A 20,441-nucleotide genomic window follows, 5' to 3' on the forward strand; every position below is an offset into this window, starting at 1 on the left:
TTTTTTGTCATATGTATATCTATATATATATGTTTATACATCTACACTCTTCATATTTGGCATGGATAATTTTTCACATTTCAGAGGAGGTAGGAGAGATGGAATCTGATGGAGCATGTTCAATGGCTCCATAACAGGTGCAGTTCCAGAAGCCTAAATATTTTTTGTGATTGTCACGGCAGCAACTGGAGGACCTCTTGGTGAATACCAGCAATTATGGGGGCCATTGTGCTCAAGAAAAAAAAACTCATTTAGGGCTTAGCTGTTCCAAAGGACTCCTGAAGCAGCTGTCGTGTACCTGCTGACCAAAAGACTGCAGCTTTGGTGGTTACAGATGCTAAAACTTATGTGTGCGAGGAATTTAGGGGAGAACATGAAGAAGGACCTTTTCTCAACTTTAAAGAAGTTCTGACAAACTATCTTCAGCAAAAGAAAGCAGAGCCTGTCCCAGGGAGTGCATGGTTTCAGTGTAGACTTGCAGAGCAATGGAACAAAGAGTTTGAAGAGCTCATTAACCCAGTCATCGTTTTACAGCTGTAGAGACAGAACCTGAGAACTCATGGGAAGACAACTACGTTATCTTGACAGATATTTCCACAATTAAGTCAAACATTTCTCTGGGAACAGAGCACCATGATTGGACAAGATTCACCCTGACATGCTTAAGCCTCTGACTGGGTATGTTTACATGGACATAAGTAACCGGATCAAATGGCCGGTCGGAATAAAAGTGTGTCATGTAAACGCTCCGTTCGGGTTATTTTTTGTGTATTTGGCACGATCCGTTATAATTTGTGATCAGAACGAAACGGGTGGTTTACGCCGATCCGAAACCCGATCGGTGCGCATGTAAACGCTTGATCTGTTCATTTTTATCTGATGGTGAAAAACTGACCTGACTGCGCATGTGCGACTTTGCCATTTCCGCCTGGCTAATGCTAATAATATTAGCATGTCAGGGAAGTAAAACTGGTCGGTGAGCGACAACATTTCTACTAGAAACTTTTAAAGAGCTCAGAATGATCTGTATCACCTGTAGCTCAGTCAGGGAGTGCAATAACGTCTCCACCATCATTAAAACCTGTCGCGGGTCCATTTTGGGTGCTCAGGTTTGTTTACGTTCACCCGGAAGTAGAACTTCTTCTTCGGTGGTTTTTTTAAGGAGAGTTTACCACTCTGCGCATGTCAGTACTGCTGTTCAGAACAAAGCTCGCTGCATGTAAACGCTCATCATGAACAGATTGTGCCCATGTAAACAATACATTTGAATTATTCAAACAGAACACATTTCAATCCGGTCAAAGAATTCTGCGCATGTAAACATAGCTACTGTTGCTGACCTGTTGTGGTTGACATGCCCATTCTGTTAGGATTCTGACGTTTTGGCTCCCTCTGTCTCCACTAACCATCCCTGTATGTGTTGTGAGTAGGTATTGCTGGTTGTTCTTAGCTGACTTCAATGGTGGCTGATTAGCTTCCTACTTAAGGCTTAGTCGTTGGACCATTGATTACTTTCTGGTGAATCAACTAACAACTCTTTGCTGCATTGAGAGCTTTTACCTGGAGAATTACTTCAAAGAAATAAACTTATTCATTTATTTTCTGCCAGAATCCCCGTGGGGCGTTTTCATTGTCAGTACCTCATCTTCTTCTGAGTCACTCCTCCAGTTGTAAACCTCATCCACGCACTGAAAGAGCCATACAATAGGATTACCCTCTACTCAGTCCTTCTGCCTGCCTGACTATTTTCCAACTCTCAGCATCTGCATTACCATTATACCTGCATTTCCTCCCCTGAGCATTGAGAAATGGAATCCTTTTCGTTAACCTTCCAAGCTTGGAAATAAGAACACACCAGTAAGATCTAACATTACTTCCTTAACTACTACCATTAATATTGCCTTGGATTACACAAAATTGCCTTTCACTGTCTCCCACAGATCCACCTGTACCTGGTTACTTGATCCACTGTAAATAAACCTAACACTTTACTGTCATCTCCTATTTGTTTTTTAGTCTTAGAATTTTGAACTTTTGTTTAAAATTGCGTTTGACAAAAATGAAGCTCAGTGGCAGATGGGGAGCTAGGATGAGTTTATGGAGCGACAGATTGGGGTGGTGGTCTCTTTTTAAAAATAAAAGAAGACTGGAGAATGTGTTCAAACTATTGAGGAATTGGACTGCTCAACCTCCCCAGAAAAGTTCATTGTATGATGCTAGGCAAGAAGCTAAAACCAATCATCAAACCTCAAATACAAGAGGAGCAGTGCGCCTTTTATTTGGGTCGGGGAAACAGTGGACCAGATCTGTACCCTTGCAAAGATGCTAAAGAGGTCATGTTTGTTTGTTCTGTCCACAAGTGTTTTGTAGATCAGGCATTTTGTGGGGGGTACTGTAGGTGAGTGTATTAGACTCCACCGGGGCTGACCATTGTCTTCCCGGTTGTGGTGTTCATGGACAGGTGTGGTTGAGGAGAGAAAGGTGTCTGGTTTGCGAACTTCAAAGTCTCATTTCTTCTTGTTGCAGATAATGTGGTTCTGTTGGTTTCTTCAAGCCATGACCTTCAGAGTTGCACTAGAGCGACTTGCAGCTGAGTGTGAAGGGTCGGATCTGTATCCTAATTTGGTAAATCAAGAAGTTTTTATTGCACCCAAAACAACAAAAACACATTCATAATTTCTACAGCTGTGTTCAAATTACATAATGGATAAACTTTCTGTTCATATAAAATCATTTTCAGCAGTTTTTTGGTCAGTTTACATTATCTTCAACTTTGCTTTATGAGTGCCTGTACATTGATTTTATTTCACATGTCAAGAAACAACAACATTAAAGGACTGCATGAAGGTCTAGCAAATAACAACTTAACTATGCTGTGCCACAAGAATGCAGAAGTAGGCCAAACATGTAATTTTAGAAACATATTCCTATTCAGGCAGCCAAGTAAAAACAAACAGTGTCCATGCTGGGAGTCATTTAAAGTGTTGCCAAGGTTAATTTACAGTAATGATTAGGATGTTTTCCTCGTAAATTCAGACCATATTATATTCTGGTTTACTTCCTTGAAAATAATACTCTGCTTCTCAGAATAAATTTTAGCTATTTCCTCACTTTATTGTAAAGACAGCTGGTGTTCTGTGTACGTGGAGGGGGGGAGGGGTGCATGTGTTACTGTGGCAGGAGATGATAGCTTTCTACAACGATACCTCTGTGTGTGATACCCGTCTCTCTCACACACTCCCATGCATATCTTTTCCACCCTATGTGACTGCCCAAGAGGTCTGAGGTGCCAATAGTCTTAAAACTGCAGGAAAAATACATTTTGGATTCATAAATTCAATGCTAATATGAATAACAGCTGATTGGAGCCATGCAGGCAACAGGCTGTTTTTCTCGTGACAGCATTAACTAAGCTCAGGGTACAGATAATGACTTTTTCCACAGTCCAAATTCACCTCAAATTGCATCTCAACTTACCAGGCAAACAGGCAGTTAAAATAAAGTTGCACTTGAACCTTGACGGTCACTTCATTTTTAATGGGTTACTCCCAAGAGAGTCTTCAAATTATTTAGCAGCCAGCAAATTTGAGTATTAGGGAAACATGCAAAGAGTTGGCTGCTTGTGGTCAATGCTTTGCTCTCAGTTGTGAAGCTGAACAGACTTCACATTCGACAAGCATGTTCCATGTATTTGTTTGGGAATGTGCACTTAAATGCAAGATCTTTTGCACACACATACATTTTCATACACAAATACGCTTTGCTTGAGGAGGGCAGGGAGTTACTTGGCAGTGGTGGTTGTTCTCATAACATTGTTTCATTGCTGGCATTTTTCTGTGGTTCTAAATCTGGAACTGTGTTTATTGATGCAAAGGGTGGAATGGAAAAGTGCATGAGTCTGTATTTGGCTGTGTGATAAATCTGACTCATCATAGGCCACTTCTTGTCATCTAAAGTCATATGGAGTATATTTGTTTAAATGCCTTGATTTACAATCAGGATTTGTGTGTTTTATCTTGACATGCCTGCTGTATTTAACATTGTTACGATTTCTAAATATCCTGCCTCAACCTGGTTTCGCCTTTCAGTTATAGGAGTGTACCGTCTGACATGGATGGCATTATGGTAATTTTGCCTCCAGTTCTAATGTAAAAAACCTTGGTGTTATTTTTGCTCAGGATGTCTTTTAACCCCAACATTAAAAATGTTACCAGGACCGCCTTCCTCCACCTGGTAATTTCACTAAAATCAGAAACATCTTGTCCAAAAATGATGCAGAAAAACTGACCCATCCATTTATCACATCTAGACTGGACTATTGCAATTGTTTATTATCTGGGTGTCCAAAAACTTCTTTACAAAGTCTTCAGTGGATCCAAAATGCTACTGACAGAGCTTTAATGAGAATTGGTAGGAGAGATACAGTATCTCCCCAGTTTTAACTTCTCTTCATGGGCTCCCTGTCAAATTCAGAATATAATTCAAAATCTTACTTCTAACATACAAAGCCCTCAACAACCTAGCTCCATCTAATATTACAGATTGTATTGTTCCATATTTTCCTAACAGAGCACTTCGCTCCCAGACTGCAAGTTTACTTGTTGTTCCTAGAGTTTCCAAAAGCAAATTGGGAGGCAGATCTTTTAGTTATCAGACTCCTCTCTTGTGCAACCAACTTCCCGTTTCTGTATGTGAGGCTGACACAATAACTACTGGTACTTTTAATATTTGGCTTAAGTCTTTCATTTTTGATAAATCCTATAGTTAGGGTTAGCTTGGGTTTCCTGAGCTACCCCTTAGTTATGTTGCTATAGGTTTAGACTGCTGGAAAACAAATTGACCACATTTCCTCACTCTGTCTTTACTTGCTCTACTCTACCTGTTTGTATTTGCAATTATTTCTATCTTAAAATGTGTTTTTGTTTTTCCTCCAATAGAAAGTACATCTGGACCTGCCATTCTGTGTTTGTCTGTTCCTACTTCTTGCCCTCTCAAACCCCAGCTGGTGGAAGCAGATGGCCACTCATCATTAGCCTAGAAGTTTCTTCTTTTTAAAAGGGAGTTTTTCCTTTCCACTGTTACCTTTGTACTTGTTCAGGATGAGACTGTGATGACGTGAAGGTTCAACACAATCTGTTGGTTTCCTTAGATCAATAACTTTTGTTAATTGGCTTTTTATGTACGTGAATGTTTTTGTACAGTGCCCTGAGACAACTGCTGTTGTGACTTGGCACTTTATAAATAAACTGAATTGAAGTGGATTAATACGAAGGTGGGTAACATTGGCCTGTATTTTGTGTAAGATTGCAAATAAGGACTCACTAATAACCCATACTGGCTTACTATGTGTACATGTGACAAGACATTATTGGTCGACGCAGCTTCAACTGGCATGAGATGAAGGCATGTGATGCAGACTGACGTCTTAGAAGTTTAGCATTAGCTTCAATTATTTTCTTTTAGTTTAAAAAAGTTAAATCTGGTCCTCTGGACATTCAAAAAACAAAACAAAGCAAAACAACAACAACAACAAATAAAATGTAGAAATGTTTTGTCTTTCATCCGAAAGACTTCCTCAGTCTGAGGTGCTGTATTCAGCTCAGTCTCTTAAATAGCACCTTCTCAGAGTGGATCAACCAGTTTTGCTGCTGACAACAGACTGACAACAAACTGGTTGATCCATTCTGAGAAGGTGCTATTTATAAGACTGAGCTGAATACAGCACCTCAGACTGAGGATGTCTTTCGGATGAAAGACGAAACGTTTCTATGTTTTTTTTGTTTGTTGTTGTTTTGTTTTATTTTTTGAATGTCCAGAGGACCAGATTTTACTTTTTCAGATTTTTCTACCTGGATTATTGAGCATGTATAAGGATATTTTCTTTTAGCTGTTTAGCAGTTTAACATTATAGAAGCTAATTTTTATATCATTCAACACTTACTCTTGTCAAGGGTGGACATCTTCTCCTCCTCTCCCTCTCCACTTTGCTTTGCTCTGTCCTGTCTGTGAAACTGCTTAGAGCCTCTCTACTACAAATCTTCCAAATCATAATTTATGGACTTGGAATTGGTCAGTTGGTCCCTCAACGCAATTGATAACATTTCTTCGAGGAGAAGGCAGGCTTTAGGTGAGCCTATTTGTCCTGTTGGCACACACGCAGCTGGATATCTCATTGACTTGGAAGACTTGATGATGCGTCTATCTCTGCTGTCATTGATGGATTTTAAGGACACATATAACTGGATTTATGATAACTGGTTCTTGCTTTTTGGATTCGGCTGGTTCCTGGGGTATCTACTATCAAGGAAGTTGTCGGCAGCAAATTTGGACCTGGTCAGGATGCTTGCCTTATGATGGCTTGGTTCGTGTCTCGAGCACCCAGACTCAAATGCTTTTGGCAGGATGGATCAGATCTTGGGGACTATTCTCAGGCATGGTCCATTGGTGTAGCCATTAAATTTGGACATTTCGGAACCGTGTGGACTGACACAGACTCAAGGTAGATGTCATTAAAGTTCTGCCTGTCCCCAAAACAATCGTGTTTATCTGAATTTGGCTCCCTGGCTGGCCTTGACAGGTCATTTTTTCTAATTTGCCTGGAAGTTTTGTCAACTTGATGGCTCTACCTCTCCCTCCCCTCCTACCAAGGAATTTCATGAACTTTTCAGAGGGGCCCAGCTGAATAAACATTCTGTCATCATTTTAGGATTCTCTGTCCTTGGTCGTTCTCGATACACCCCAAGTGTGTACAGATCTCTCCAGAGGGAACTATTTGAACTGAGCGATTGTATCTGAACTCTGCAGTGCCTCTGTGCGTTGTCTCTGGACATGTTCACAGTTCTTGCGTCCCTCCCCCTTGCGGACTGTCGGCGTCATTAGGTGCAAGATTTTTTTGTTCATTATCATGCTGTTGACCTTCAACCAAAGGTTAAAAGTGTTAGGATTTTTTTTGTCTCCAAACCCTATGTGTCATTTCCCACCACTTTTTATTGTCTGTCCAAGCAGGTCTCACTTGTAAATGAGTCTTCGAGGCTCTATGTGATTTATCTATTTAAATAAAGGTTGAATTATAGTTAGCAGAATATGGGTTAACAAAGCTAACTTTGTACCTGCTTGTTATGTTAGGTTGTTTTGTCAGTTTTTATAGTCATCCAGTTTAAAAACTCAGATAGACACTATTTTCACTAAGTGAACACATGTTGTATGCACACTTTTACATACACAAACACATACAGACATAACATTCTTCTAATTTCATAGGTCTGGACCTAATGCTAATCCCAGGCCTTTAGTGAAACAAAGCACTCTGTTCTCTCCACAGCTACCATGTTAATCTGCCCTCCAAACTACAAAGGCTCTCCCACCTACTGCTCCCTGCTCCTACAGGGATTATCATTCACTTATTGGATCAGCTCTTATGGGACAGGGAGGAAGAAAAGGGTGGGGGGAAATACCAGGGAAATACAGTTTTGGGGAGCAAAAGGCAGCAACACACTTGAGCGTACTTTCCTTTTCAGATCTAAAAGCATGATCTGAATGGTAATATGGGAGAGCCACAGCCCCATTCTCTGCTCAAATAAATTTTTCATCTCACAATGAAAGGAAGCAGGACAAAAGGGGGTTGTAAAAGAATGAAAGAATGAAAAAGAAAGTGTAACAACAAACGTGAGACTGAGAGAGAGGCTTGAATGTGGGAACTGCCAGTAAAAGCACCCATGTAATTGCCAGCATAATCCTTGTAAAATAACCCAATAGGTGGTATGTGTTTATGTGTGTGTGATAGACTCTATATCTTCTTCTGCTAATTTATTTATCATGCTAGTCTGCCTCTCAAATGGTATTTGAGGTTTAGGTTGATTAGTCAGCTATTCTGATGGGTAATTGGTTTACTTTTTTGCTTCTCCAAAATCCCAGACTCAACATCTCTTTTCGCGACGGCTGGATTTAATTCCAGTCATGCCTTCATTCACGTTTGGGGCATGCCTAAACTGATCATTTACATGGAGACACTGAAACCCTCAGGAAGAAAGTTAAGGGTAAAACTTCACAGTTCAACAATAATAGGATAAAACTTTACTGGATTAGCACTCGAGCCTTGCACAGAACAATTGAGATCTACAATGGAGCATATCACATTTTTCTTTAACCCCGAGCTGCTGGCTTAATTTCTCCATGTTAGTGACCTTTATACAGCATCACAAAACATTCATAAACTCCTGAACACACAAATAGATACATACGTTACATGGGCTGTGCAAACAGACAAAGACCACCCTCACACAACATCCGATTGGCTTTGTCATCACATTCACTTAAACCACACCCCTTCATTATTTAGCAAATTAATTAGGCCACTGCTCAACAGTTTCTTAGCTGTAATGAATAGAGCTATAGAAAAGAAGGAGTGACAGAGAGAAAGACCAGAAAGAGACAAACAGACTGAATAAAATGAGCAGACTGGATATCGCATGCCCTGGTTAAACCTCAGAGGTTAACAACGTCTTTTGGCAAAGCCGCACAGACTGATAATACCGTAAATATCACTCTCCTATTTGGGAAAAGTCACATTTGAATAAGCACTGAAGCCTGTGAAATCTGTTTTCAATATATTTTCCCCATCTCAGAGCAAAGTCTGTGATGTGACATTTTTATGAACAATAAATTTCCCAAAAGCTGGTTTATGTTTAGTTGATTCTCGCTCTACAAGTTTGAGGTGTGGTTATTGTTTATCATTTATTGTCCTTGTTAGAGTGAAGAGACTTTTTATGAAAATAATGCATCATTTTATAAGTAATTAAAAAATGGTGTTATGTATGAACATGTATGATCTAAACACTAGTGGACTACAGCAGCTCTTGCAAAAGATAATATTTAAATGGGGTAAAAACAAATTCTTTGTCTTTTTCTGGAGCAACTCTGGAGCAGGGGCGGCTGGTCTGTAGGGGGCTCTAGGGTGCCGCCCACCCACTGGAACCACTCACCATTTTACATCGAAGACTTAAAAATTTTAAATAAAAATTAAATAATAAAATACAAATATTTCAAAATATGTATTTTTTTTAACTTGTGTAAGATAAATATTTTATAGGTAATGATGAGTTACGTTGTTTGTTTCAAAATATGTTGTCTGATTGGTGACGTATTTCCGGCTGCTGGGGGTGCAAAAATCTAATCCATAGATTCTCGTTAAAAATTGCACATGTGCAGTTATTCTGCAACGTTACAAGAGATAGGAAGATTCTGGGCGCAGATGTCGTCACCCGGGGCGGGAACATATCATGCTGCGGTGACACTCACAACCAGTCTGGCTGCAGGTACGTTTTAAGCCAGAGGTCACTCAGTCGATCTGGATTAGTACTGAGTGATGGTTCTGTCCAATGGTTCTGACCCGACAGAACACCAGACCACCCCCTTGTTTGCTGCATCAAGGCTGCTGCTCAGCTGTGTGTGACTTGTTGCTACAACTTGGCGAGATCTACAATCAGAGAAATTTGAATGTATACAATCATCTACTCGACGGTAAGTTGTCTTTTTGTTTAAAAATACTGTTGGGCGCGTTAGTAGCTGTTTTAATGCCGTAGCAAAAATCAGAGCACTTACAGTGCAAGACTCCATAGAGCTAACGGCTGATTTGGCTAACATTTTACCCTGGTCAATATGAACTTCCCAACCATGTATTTATTTAATACACTAATAAAGTTACTCAGTAAGTAAACCAAATAAAAGGCCATACCTTTAGTAATTAAAGGACATCTTTGTTTGAACTATTATAAAGTATTTTTGTTACTTTTTGACAAACTTCTCCAGCGGCAGTGGTGTTTTTTGTTTTGTTTTTTGTTTCAGGTTCTGTTCAGTGACTGAACAGAACCTGAACAAAACTTGAATAGAAAATGAATACATGGTTGGGAACAGAACCTGAACAGAAATACAGCTTTGCCTTACAGCTCAGCTCCCTTTTCACCACAACAGACTGGCACAGAGTCTGCAATACTGCAGATGCTGCACCAATCCGTCTGTCAATCTCACGCTCCATTCTTCCCTCACTCGTGAACAAAACCCCAAGGTACTTGAACTCCTCCATTTGAGGCAGAACCTCACATTCGACCCGAAGACAGCAATCCACAGTACTCTGACTGAAGACCATTGGCCTCAGACTTGGAGGTGCTGATTCTCATCCCAGCTGCTTCCCACTCGGCTGCGAACCGTTCCAGTGAGAGCTGGAAATCACAGCACATTGACGCCAATAGGACCACATCTGCAAATAGCAGAGAAGAAATCTTGAGGCCACCAAACCGGAATCCCTCTACCACCTGGCTGCACCAAGAAATTCTGTCCATAAAAGTTATGAACAGAATTGGTGACAACGGGCCAATCAATGAGAGTGTGAATGGTTGCTTGTCTCACGATGACTGTGCGAGGGGCGGGGTACACCATGGACAGGTCGCAAGTCCATTACAGGGCCACATAGAGACAAAGAACCATTCACTCTCGCACTCACACCTAGGGACAATTAGAGTTACTAATCAGTCTAACATGCATGTTTTTGATCTGTGGGAGAAAACTGAAGTACCCAGAGAAAACCCACGCATGCACAGAGAGAACATTCAGACTCCACCCAGAAAAGCCCCCGGACCGGGATTTGAACTGGCAACCTTCTCACTGAGAGGCAGCAGCTCTGCCAGTTGCGCCACTGTGCTTCCCCTATATTAAATTGTTTCAGAATATTTTTATACCTGTTTATACAAAACAATGAACTAGAAACAAGTATTAGTGACATAAAAGGAAAGCACTTATATTTACATAACCATTTTCCAAACAATATGATCATAAATGTTCAGTTCTCCTCATAATGGAGTTTAATTGAGTTCCACAGTCCAAAATTAATAGCTTGACCCATATAATAGTATTTTCCTCAACATCAGATCTACTTGTCCACTAACTTTAAAACAAGAGGACATAAGTTAAGCATTTTTCACTCACGGAGGCACATGTGTCTCTACAGGAGCACCACACACTACTGTCCCCCTACAAACCAGGGCAAGGAGGAGCAAACCCATTTGTACAGTCGGGTGTGAACAACCACCTTAAATTCCTTTGTTTACCATTTCACAATAAAGTCCAACTATGTATTTTACCTTTTCAAAACAACAACAAAGAAAATAAAAGGGAACAATCTCTCCCACACAGTTATTTGTCGGTTGTAAAACTAATCCTCGCGTTTTCTTCGTGTGTGCAGCTGAATGCAACACTAGGAATGCATTCTGGGAACGATGATGCCGCCAGAACAAAGCCGGGTGGAGGTTATACCCTTTTGTTTCCTCCACTGGCTTGTCCTGTCGCTGACCTTTCCATAACCTTTCACTCTCTCTCACACACTCAGCAGCATATAATACACAATCATCGCCTGTGTTGTACTTGTTCATTCCCTCTTTGTCAGCCAACCTTCATCATAGTTCAGTGCTTGAGTCTTGCATGCAGACAAAAATCAAACAAAATGAAAACTCTATTAATGTACACCACAGTCCATGTATCATTTAACCCAAGTATAATTTATTCCTGATGATTACAAACTCATGTTCAAATATCTGTTTTACTTCCCCCCACATTTTTTATGGCTCAACAGTTTACTGATTAAACTTATTTACATAATTTTGTTTTCCTGGAAATGAATTTGCCTGATATTAAGTCTTTAAAAAGTATTTTATCGAGTTCTTGGCTCCTGATATGTGTGTATCAGGACGTTCATGTGGGGAGGCTGTTGAAAACTCGGACAGGGCCTTCGTGTGTGTGTGTGTGTGTGTGTGTGTGTGTGTGTGTGTGTGTGTGTGCAAGGTTTTTACCTCTTTAGGACTGCTCCTAAAGCGGACCAAATATCTCCAGACTTCTGGGTATTTCAACTTTTTTGCATACATCTCAAATGCTTGAGTTTTAAACAAGTTCAAAAAATTTATTTGACAACTTTCTCTCAAAATAGCCTTAGAGTCCTCATGGACATCGCAAACTCGACACCCAGAACTGTATTCTGACTCCTGTATGGGAGCTCTCCTCTGGAAGAAAACATCCAACAAGTTACCCTGTGAGTTTCAATAATGATTATTGAAAAAAAAGAAGGCCCAGTTCTGCCCATCTTTATTTCAATAGTGTACTCGAGCTGAAACAAATAACTAACATTAGTATAAAACAAGCCATGGTGGGTAGAGGATGGAAACAAAATAATGTGCATGGCCAAGAATGTGGTTTAGTGAGAAAAGCATACACATGTACTTTTGTGTGTATACATAGTTCCCAACTAAAGTCACACTTCTCCATACCAGTAGAATAAACTAACAAAAAGCAACTTTCGACCTCAGTGAATGTGTGAGAGATCGAGAATGTTTGTGTACTGTTGGGTTAAAGGGTGTACAAACAAAGCAAATAAATCAGTAAATTGAGAAAGCATGAAGGCAAACAAACTTTGCAATTCCGCACTGAGTGCCGACGAGTGTGTCTCGCCAACAGGAGAGACAAGCCATCTGAAACAGCAAGAATTTACTCCTCACACTTTGTTAGCGGTGAAGGAATGTTCATACATAATTGATCTGCAATCTTCTCACTTTTGTACTGATATGGTTACAAACAACACGTTATGTATGAGGCTATTCTCATGTGTTTTCATGTAAATCTTAAAAAGAACGGAGAATTTATACCTTCAGGCGAAATGTGTGAATTTAAAGACAAGAATTAAAGCCAAAATTATTACCTCTAAAGGTGCATATTTCAGTAAAATTTGTGTACAAACAAATAACACTGTTAATTTACCCTGCATGTTGTTTGTTTTCAGTCATTACATATTTCACTTAACCACTCCTGCTTTGGTTAAACGCATCTAAAAATTTTAACACACGTGAATCCTGCATAATGTCCCGTAGTGACATAATCGGTGGCGGCTGGTGGAGTTTTTTTTCCAGGGGGGGCTATAACTCCAAATAAGTAAGTAAGTAAGTAAGTAAGTAAGTAAGTAAGTAAGTAAGTAAGTAAGTAAGTAAGTAAGTAAGTAAGTAAATAAATAAATAAATAAATAAATAAATAAATAAATAAATAAATATATATATATATATATATAAACAAACAAACAAATAAATAAATAAATAAATAAACAAATAAACAAACAAACAAACAAACAAATAAATAAATAAATAAATAAATAAATAAATAAATAAATAAATAAATAAATAAATAAATAAATAAATAAATATGTGTGTTTACAGTCCAGAGTGAGAATGAGAATGTAGCTGTAGGTTAAAAGCGCCTCCTACCGCACTGGAAGGAGTTATGGGGATTCAACCGATCTCCTGATTCGAAACTAGGGTTAACTCTCCATCCGTTCTGGTCAGCTCAGTAACAGGCATGGAAACAGGAACCTGGCCTGTGTGAAACAAACCTAATAATCAATAACCCTGGGTTTGATCAATATCAAAACCCATCAGAAATATTAGCAATACATATACATGTTTTATCATAATTATTATAGTAATATAAGTTCATAATATAATTATAATCAAGCTCATTATTTGAGTACTCTTAAATATTCCTAATATTATAAGTTCTAATATTGCACATTAGCACACAATATAGCAGTAGCATGTCACAATTTTAATGTACCCTCAGTTTAAATGCTTCATTGTTTTGTTATTTTCTATACCTCGTGTGATTCTTTTTGTTTGTTCCTTTGTACTGAAACTCGGGCACAATAATTTCTTGCAGGATCAATAAAGTTCTATCTTATCTTATCTTATCTTATCTTATCTTATCTTATCTTATCTTATCTTATCTTATCTTAACACTAGGAGCTAGTTATTTATTGCAAAAGGCTTATTTTTCATTATCCAGATCAATACAAATGCAGGTGTTCAGACATAGTATAACAATTTTTCATTCAACCTTTATTTAGACAGGTAAATCCCATTGAGCCTCGAGGACTCATTTACAAGAGAGACCTGATTTCAACAAAGAATGATGAAAACAATGGACAACAGCGACAACAACAAACAGTCACAAAATGTCATACAGATTTTTATTTTTAATTTTTACAAATAGGATGGCTAAAAAAAGAAAAGCAACATAAAAACACCTAGATTCTAAGGCGAATGTAGAAAACTAGTAGGGACAGATCAGATGGTCAGATTTACGCACAGAGGTGCTGCGCGGAGTCCTTGTCTCCTCCTCCTCTCCAAATATTGTTCCTCCTCAGCGGGGCCGCGCACTGAACATCACCCCCTCTCCTCCTCTCAGACCCGAAACAGAAACGTTGGTTACGTACTGTAACCCCAGATTCTATGAGTTTAGGCACAGCCCTTTAAGGCTATCGCTAGTGGGTTTATCCCTAGGTGCCCAGCACAGCACTGAAAACTTTAGTCCATGCCCACCTAATGTGTGGGCCTCACCCCTGGTCCATATAAATTACGGTGAGACCGGGTAATCGGCTCCCAAATAGCTTTTTTCTTCAGCCATTAGGAACCAGTGAGGCTCAGAGCTTAAAGGGCTGCGCCTATACTCAAAGAATCTGGGGTTACAGTACGTAACCAACGTTCTATTTTGTATAGGCTTCGCCCTTTAAGACTGTCGCTAGTGGGTTAAAGGCAAAGCAGGATGTACTCTATGCCTCACTGGGTCCATTCAGACACAACATGAAGCACCTGCTTGCACAAAAAAACATTTCATCAGTCAGCCTTCTGTGTGCGTAATTACGCGCTACGTAATTGCGTGCTCCATGCGCAGGAGCGCACCGGAGAAGATCGCTGGTGAGGACAAAAAAAAAAAGGCTGAGATAGCAGACCTGCTGCTGTGAATAGGAACAACCGAGGATACAAATTGTAACAGTGTAACAATAAACAGAGCAGACCAACAGCTTCTCAGGATGAACCGGTTAATAACAATAAAATCAGCAGTTATGAACTTGTGGCTGATAATAAATGTCTCACACTGCAACTGCATGCAGGCAGGTGTCAGCTCAAAAGTGAGGCTCCATGAAACAAATAATAATCATTCTGTCAGGACCCTGAGAACAGAATTGGTCATGGAGAAAGTAGAAACATCACGTAAATAAAAACGAATAATTGAACATGGCGATGACCAGGCAGACGTTATACAAATATCGTTAGGTTACTTAACGTAACCCCGGTTCTTTGATAACAGAGTGAGGTGTTTCACTATGGGAAACGCTCCAGCGTGACCATCTACGGAAGCTCCAATGACATTACGTCTGTCAAAAGACAGACCGGTTGAGCTGTGCTTAGGGCTCCGCCCCCACCATGACACCACAGTCAACCGACCACCTCCTACTCATTCTAGGATGGTTTCTTTCCGTGACCATGCAAGGAGGGAAGTGTTGGTGAAACACCTCACTCTGTTATCAAAGAACCGGGGTTACGTTAAGTAACCTAACGTTCTTTTTCTAACTTCGTTCGGTGTTTCACTATGAGAGATATGGCCCACTCCCATATTGCAAAAATGCCCCGAAGCCAACAACTATCCTGAACCCAGACTAAGAAGACTGCGAAGTACCGGCATCCAGTATTGCATGAGCTAGGGATGGCTGAGCCACATTCAGCCTGTAAAAACGTACAAACGTATGTGGTGTGGCCCAGCTAGCTGCCGCACAAATATCTTGGACTGATACTCCTCGAAACAGGGCCCATGATGTGGCCATGCTCCTAGTAGAATGGGCTCTCAGCCCAGACGGGGGCTCTGTACTCCTACATCTGTAACAGAGACTAATTGTCTCCACAATCCAATGTGCCAGCCTCTGGCGAGAAATTGGTTTCCCTTTATGAGTTGAGGCCCAAGAAACAAACAGTTGGTCTGACTTCCTGAAGTCAGCTGTCCTGTCAACATATGCTTTCAGTGACCGCACAGGACACAAGGAGTTAAGGTCTCGCTCCATTTCAGAGGAGAATGGAGGAGGATGGAAAGCTAACAGCTCTACTGAACAACATCTGTACACAGAATCCATCACCTTAGGCACAAACGCTGGATTGGGCCTCAGACACACCTTAGAGAACCCAGGTGCCCACTGCAAGCAGGAAGGACTGATAGATAAAGCGTATAACTCACTCACCCTTTTAGCTGTAGTTAAAGCTAAAAGCAGGGCAGTCTTAAAAGAAAGAAATTGTCACAGTTTACACTCTGTTTTTCCTTTTATTTATCACTCTGTTCACTGTTTGATATTCTTCTCTGCTCCTCTGGTATTTTCCTCTGCTGCTTCTGACAGCCTGCTGCATGTCACACCTCTCTCTCTCTCTGATTACTGCTGATGGTCTCCACCTGTTTCTGGGTGTATTTATACTTCCTGCTTTCTTCACTCTTTGCCAGATCAACTGCTTGCTTTTGTCACAGTTATCCAGCGTTTCCATAGTCTCACAGCTCTTTGTATCTTGACCCACGCCTGTTTCCTCGACCACGCTTTTTGCCTGCCCCTTTTGTACCTCAGCCCTTCAGACCTTGTTAATGACCTTTGCACGTTTTTGGATTTCGCCTTCGCCTCTCCCTTTTGGTACTGTCGCCTTTTCGGATCCCGTTAATGAACTCTGCTCGTCCTCGACTACGCCTCTGGATTCTCCTTGGTCCCTGCAGCTCTGTGTCTCTGCTGAGCAGCCCCCGACAACAAGAAAGGTTAGTGTTTTTCCAGACCGTCTGTATTCAGATAACTGTTGTTATTCTGTCAAAACACTAACCTCTCCTCTGTATGGTTTTAGACACAGTTCCAGCTCTGGACCCGAACCATCAGAAGCTGTTTATTCATTTAATAAACATTTTAAAACCATTCTGAGTTTGTGTGTGGGATCCTCTGCCATCAGATCCGTGACAGATTGATCTGGCCAAATTATGGATCCTACACCGGGCTCAGAATGGCGCTCTGGTGTGGAAGGTGCCATCAATAAGTTAGAGTCCGGCATGAACGAAATCATAAACATGATTAAGACTCTTACTCCTCACTCTGATCCTCAGGACTCAAATCATGTCGGCAGTCATGCACATACTGGAACCACGAGCAAACCTCTCCGGGAACCACGTTTGACACCACCAGAACTGTTTTCAGGGGCACCGGACCAGTGCCGACCATTCTTAACGCAATGTGAAATTAATTTTCAGCTCCAGCCCTCAGCCTTCCCCTCTGAACGTGCGAAGGTGGCGTATACCGTGTCCCTCCTGTCTGGAAAGGCTAAGTCTTGGGGAACATCTGAATGGCAAAAAGACTCAAGGTACTGCTACTCTTTTCTTGAATTCTCTAAAGAGCTGTGTAGAGTTTTTGACCCCATCCTCCCAGAAAGAGAGGCTGCTCGTAGACTGTTTACATTGAAGCAAGGTAAACGAAGAGTTACTGAGTATATTATTGATTTTCACGCTACGGCTGCTAGTAGCAAATGGAATGAAGAGGCTTTAACTGATTCTTTTTACCGAGGACTTAATGAGGAGATCAAGGACTACCTGGCAACCAAGCGATACCCAGACTCACTGAAGGACTTGGAGGATTTGGCGACAAGGGTGGATCTGCGCTTGATGGAGAGGTCTCGGTAACGAGCTGAAAGGGTCAGCAGAACTTCAAGACCCCTCGAGGAACCAAGAGAGGTGCCCAGACGACTTACCCTGGGACCTCCCTCTCCACCACATCCACCAGAAACATCACAAGAGGAGCCCATGCAGATTGGACGCAGCCGCCTCACCCCAGAGGAACGGGAGAGGAGATGTCGACATCGGTTGTGTTTCTACTGTGGCCAAAATACTCACAACATCTCCAACTGTCCGTTAAAAGACCAGACTCAGCAGAGAAGAGGAGGATCCTGCTGAGTCAGACCCAGAACCTTGTAATCTCCTCACCCTTCACTTTTCCTGCTGAGCTGTCCGCTCCTGGTAAGACCTGCACCTCCACAAAAGTACTCATCGACTCAGGGGCTGATTCTGAGTTCATGGACCTTCAATTTGCCCGAGAGCTAGGAATAAAACTGTTAAAATCCCCCTGACCTCTGTCCATTGTTGCCTTAGATGGTCACCCTCTTCACGACTCTTCATTAATTTCTGAACCTGTGACATTAATCATAGGAGGTAATCACAAGGAGACTTTACAGTTTTTTATTATCAAATCTCCACATTCTCCTGTTGTCCTAGGGGCCACATGGCTTTCAAAACATAACCCACACATCAACTGGCAACAGAAGGAGATCGTGGGGTGGTCTGATAACTGCTTAGCATCTTGTCTTTTCGATGCGGTTATTCCCTCTGTGCCCAGGGACAATATTGAAGAGACCTACCCAGACCTTTCTAAGGTTCCCAAAGAATACCATGACCTAAAGGAGGTTTTTAATAAAGTCAAGGCCACCTCGTTACCACCCCACAGGTCTTACGACTGCCCTATTGACTTGGCCCCTGGGTCTACTCCCCCTAAAGAGGCCCTGTACGCCCTATCTACTCCTGAACAAGAAGCCATGCAGGAGTACATCAAGACCTCGCTTCAAGCCGGCATCATCAGACCCTCTACCTCCCCAGCCGGAGCTGGGTTCTTCTTTGTGAGGAAAAAGGACGGATCCTTAAGACTCTGCATAGACTATAGAGGGTTAAACAAGATAACCATAAAGAACAAATACCCTCTCCCTTTAATGTCATCCGCCTTTGACCTCATCCAAGGCGCCTCCGTCTTCACCAAACTTGACCTCCGTAATGCGTATCATCTGATACGCATCCGTGAGGGAGATGAGTGGAAGACGGCCTTCAACGCACCCAATGGTCACTACGAATATTTGGTCATGCCCTTTGGTTTGACCAACGCCCCAGCAGTGTTCCATTATCTGGTCAATGATGTCCTAAGGGACATGGTCAATCAGTTTGTTTTTGTTTACCTTGACGATATTTTAATTTTTTCCAAAGACTTAACATCACACAAAAAACACGTCAGATCTGTTCTCACCCGGTTACTACAAAATAACCTATTTGTCAAAGCTGAGAAATGCGATTTCCACCAGTCATCCACATCCTTTCTCGGTTTTAAGATTTCACCAAACTTGGTTGAAATGAGTCACGATAAGGTGTCTGTGGTACCAGATTGGCCAGTACCCAAGGATCGGAAACAGCTACAGAGATTCTTGGGGTTTGCCAACTTTTATCGTAGATTCATTAAAGACTATAGCCTCATTGCTAACCCCCTCCATGTTCTCACCTCCTCTAAAAAGAGGTTCCTATGGACTGAGGCAGCTAATGCAGCCTTTAATAAATTAAAGACTCTGTTTTCTACTGCCCCTGTTCTCCATACCCCCAACCCCGAGGTACCATTTATCTTAGAAGTAGACGCGTCTAGTGTGGGTGTGGGGGCAGTTCTCAGCCAACAAAACGAGGAAGGAATTATTCACCCCTGTGCTTTCTTCTCTAGAAGCCTATCACTAGCTGAACGGAACTACGACGTCGGGGAACGTGAACTGCTCGCTGTTAAGCTGGCGCTGGAGGAGTGGAGGCACTGGTTGGAGGGCGCCCAGTTCCAATTCCAGGTTTGGACCGACCATAAAAATCTCGAGTACCTTAAGTCGGCCAAACGCCTCAACCCTCGACAAGCCAGGTGGGCACTTTTCTTTTCGCGTTTCAACTTTGCACTCACCTATAGACCCGGTCACAAGAACACCAAACCTGATGCCCTCTCTCGCATCATGGAGGAGGATTCTTGTTCCTCGCCCCCTCCCACCGGGGAGTTTATCCTCCCGAACTCTGCCCGCCTGGCTGTCACTCAATTGGAACTGGACCTGCGACAGGCCAACCAGTTGCACCCTCCTCCAACCAACTGTCCCCCTGACCGATTATTTGTAACCCCTGATTTTATTCAAGAAGTCCTCAAGTTTTACCACAGCTCCCGCCTAGTTTGTCACCCTGGTTTTTCTAAGACTGTCTCTTTAGTTCGCGCACAGTTCTGGTGGCCCACGCTAAACCAGGACGTGCGCTCTTTTGTTTTATCCTGCCCTGCCTGTTCCCAAGCAAAATCCTCACGTCGTCCCCCTTCTGGTCTCCTCCGTCCCCTTCCTATCCCATCACGCCCATGGTCCCACATCAGCCTTGATTTCATCACTGGTCTTCCCTCCTCTGCTGGCAATACCGTCATTCTGACGGTCGTTGACCGGTTCTCCAAAATGGTCCACCTGGTCCCCCTTCCCAAGCTCCCCTCAGCCAAGGTCCTGGCTGGGATCATGTCACGTGAGGTTTTTCGCCTGCACGGTCTGCCAACGGATATCATTTCTGACAGAGGACCTCAGTTTATCTCTAAATTCTGGAGAGAGTTTTGCGGCCTCCTGGGGGTCTCCATTAGCCTCTCCTCTGGCTTTCATCCCCAGACGGATGGCCAGACGGAGAGGGCGAACCAGGAGGTCGAGGCCAAGCTGAGGATCCTCTGTCAGAAGGATCCCAGCCAGTGGTCCCCCAACCTGTCC

The sequence above is a fragment of the Nematolebias whitei genome, chromosome 3, assembly GCF_014905685.2.
Source record: "Nematolebias whitei isolate Nwh7 chromosome 3, NemWhi1, whole genome shotgun sequence".
Taxonomy (NCBI): Eukaryota; Metazoa; Chordata; class Actinopteri; order Cyprinodontiformes; family Rivulidae; genus Nematolebias; species Nematolebias whitei.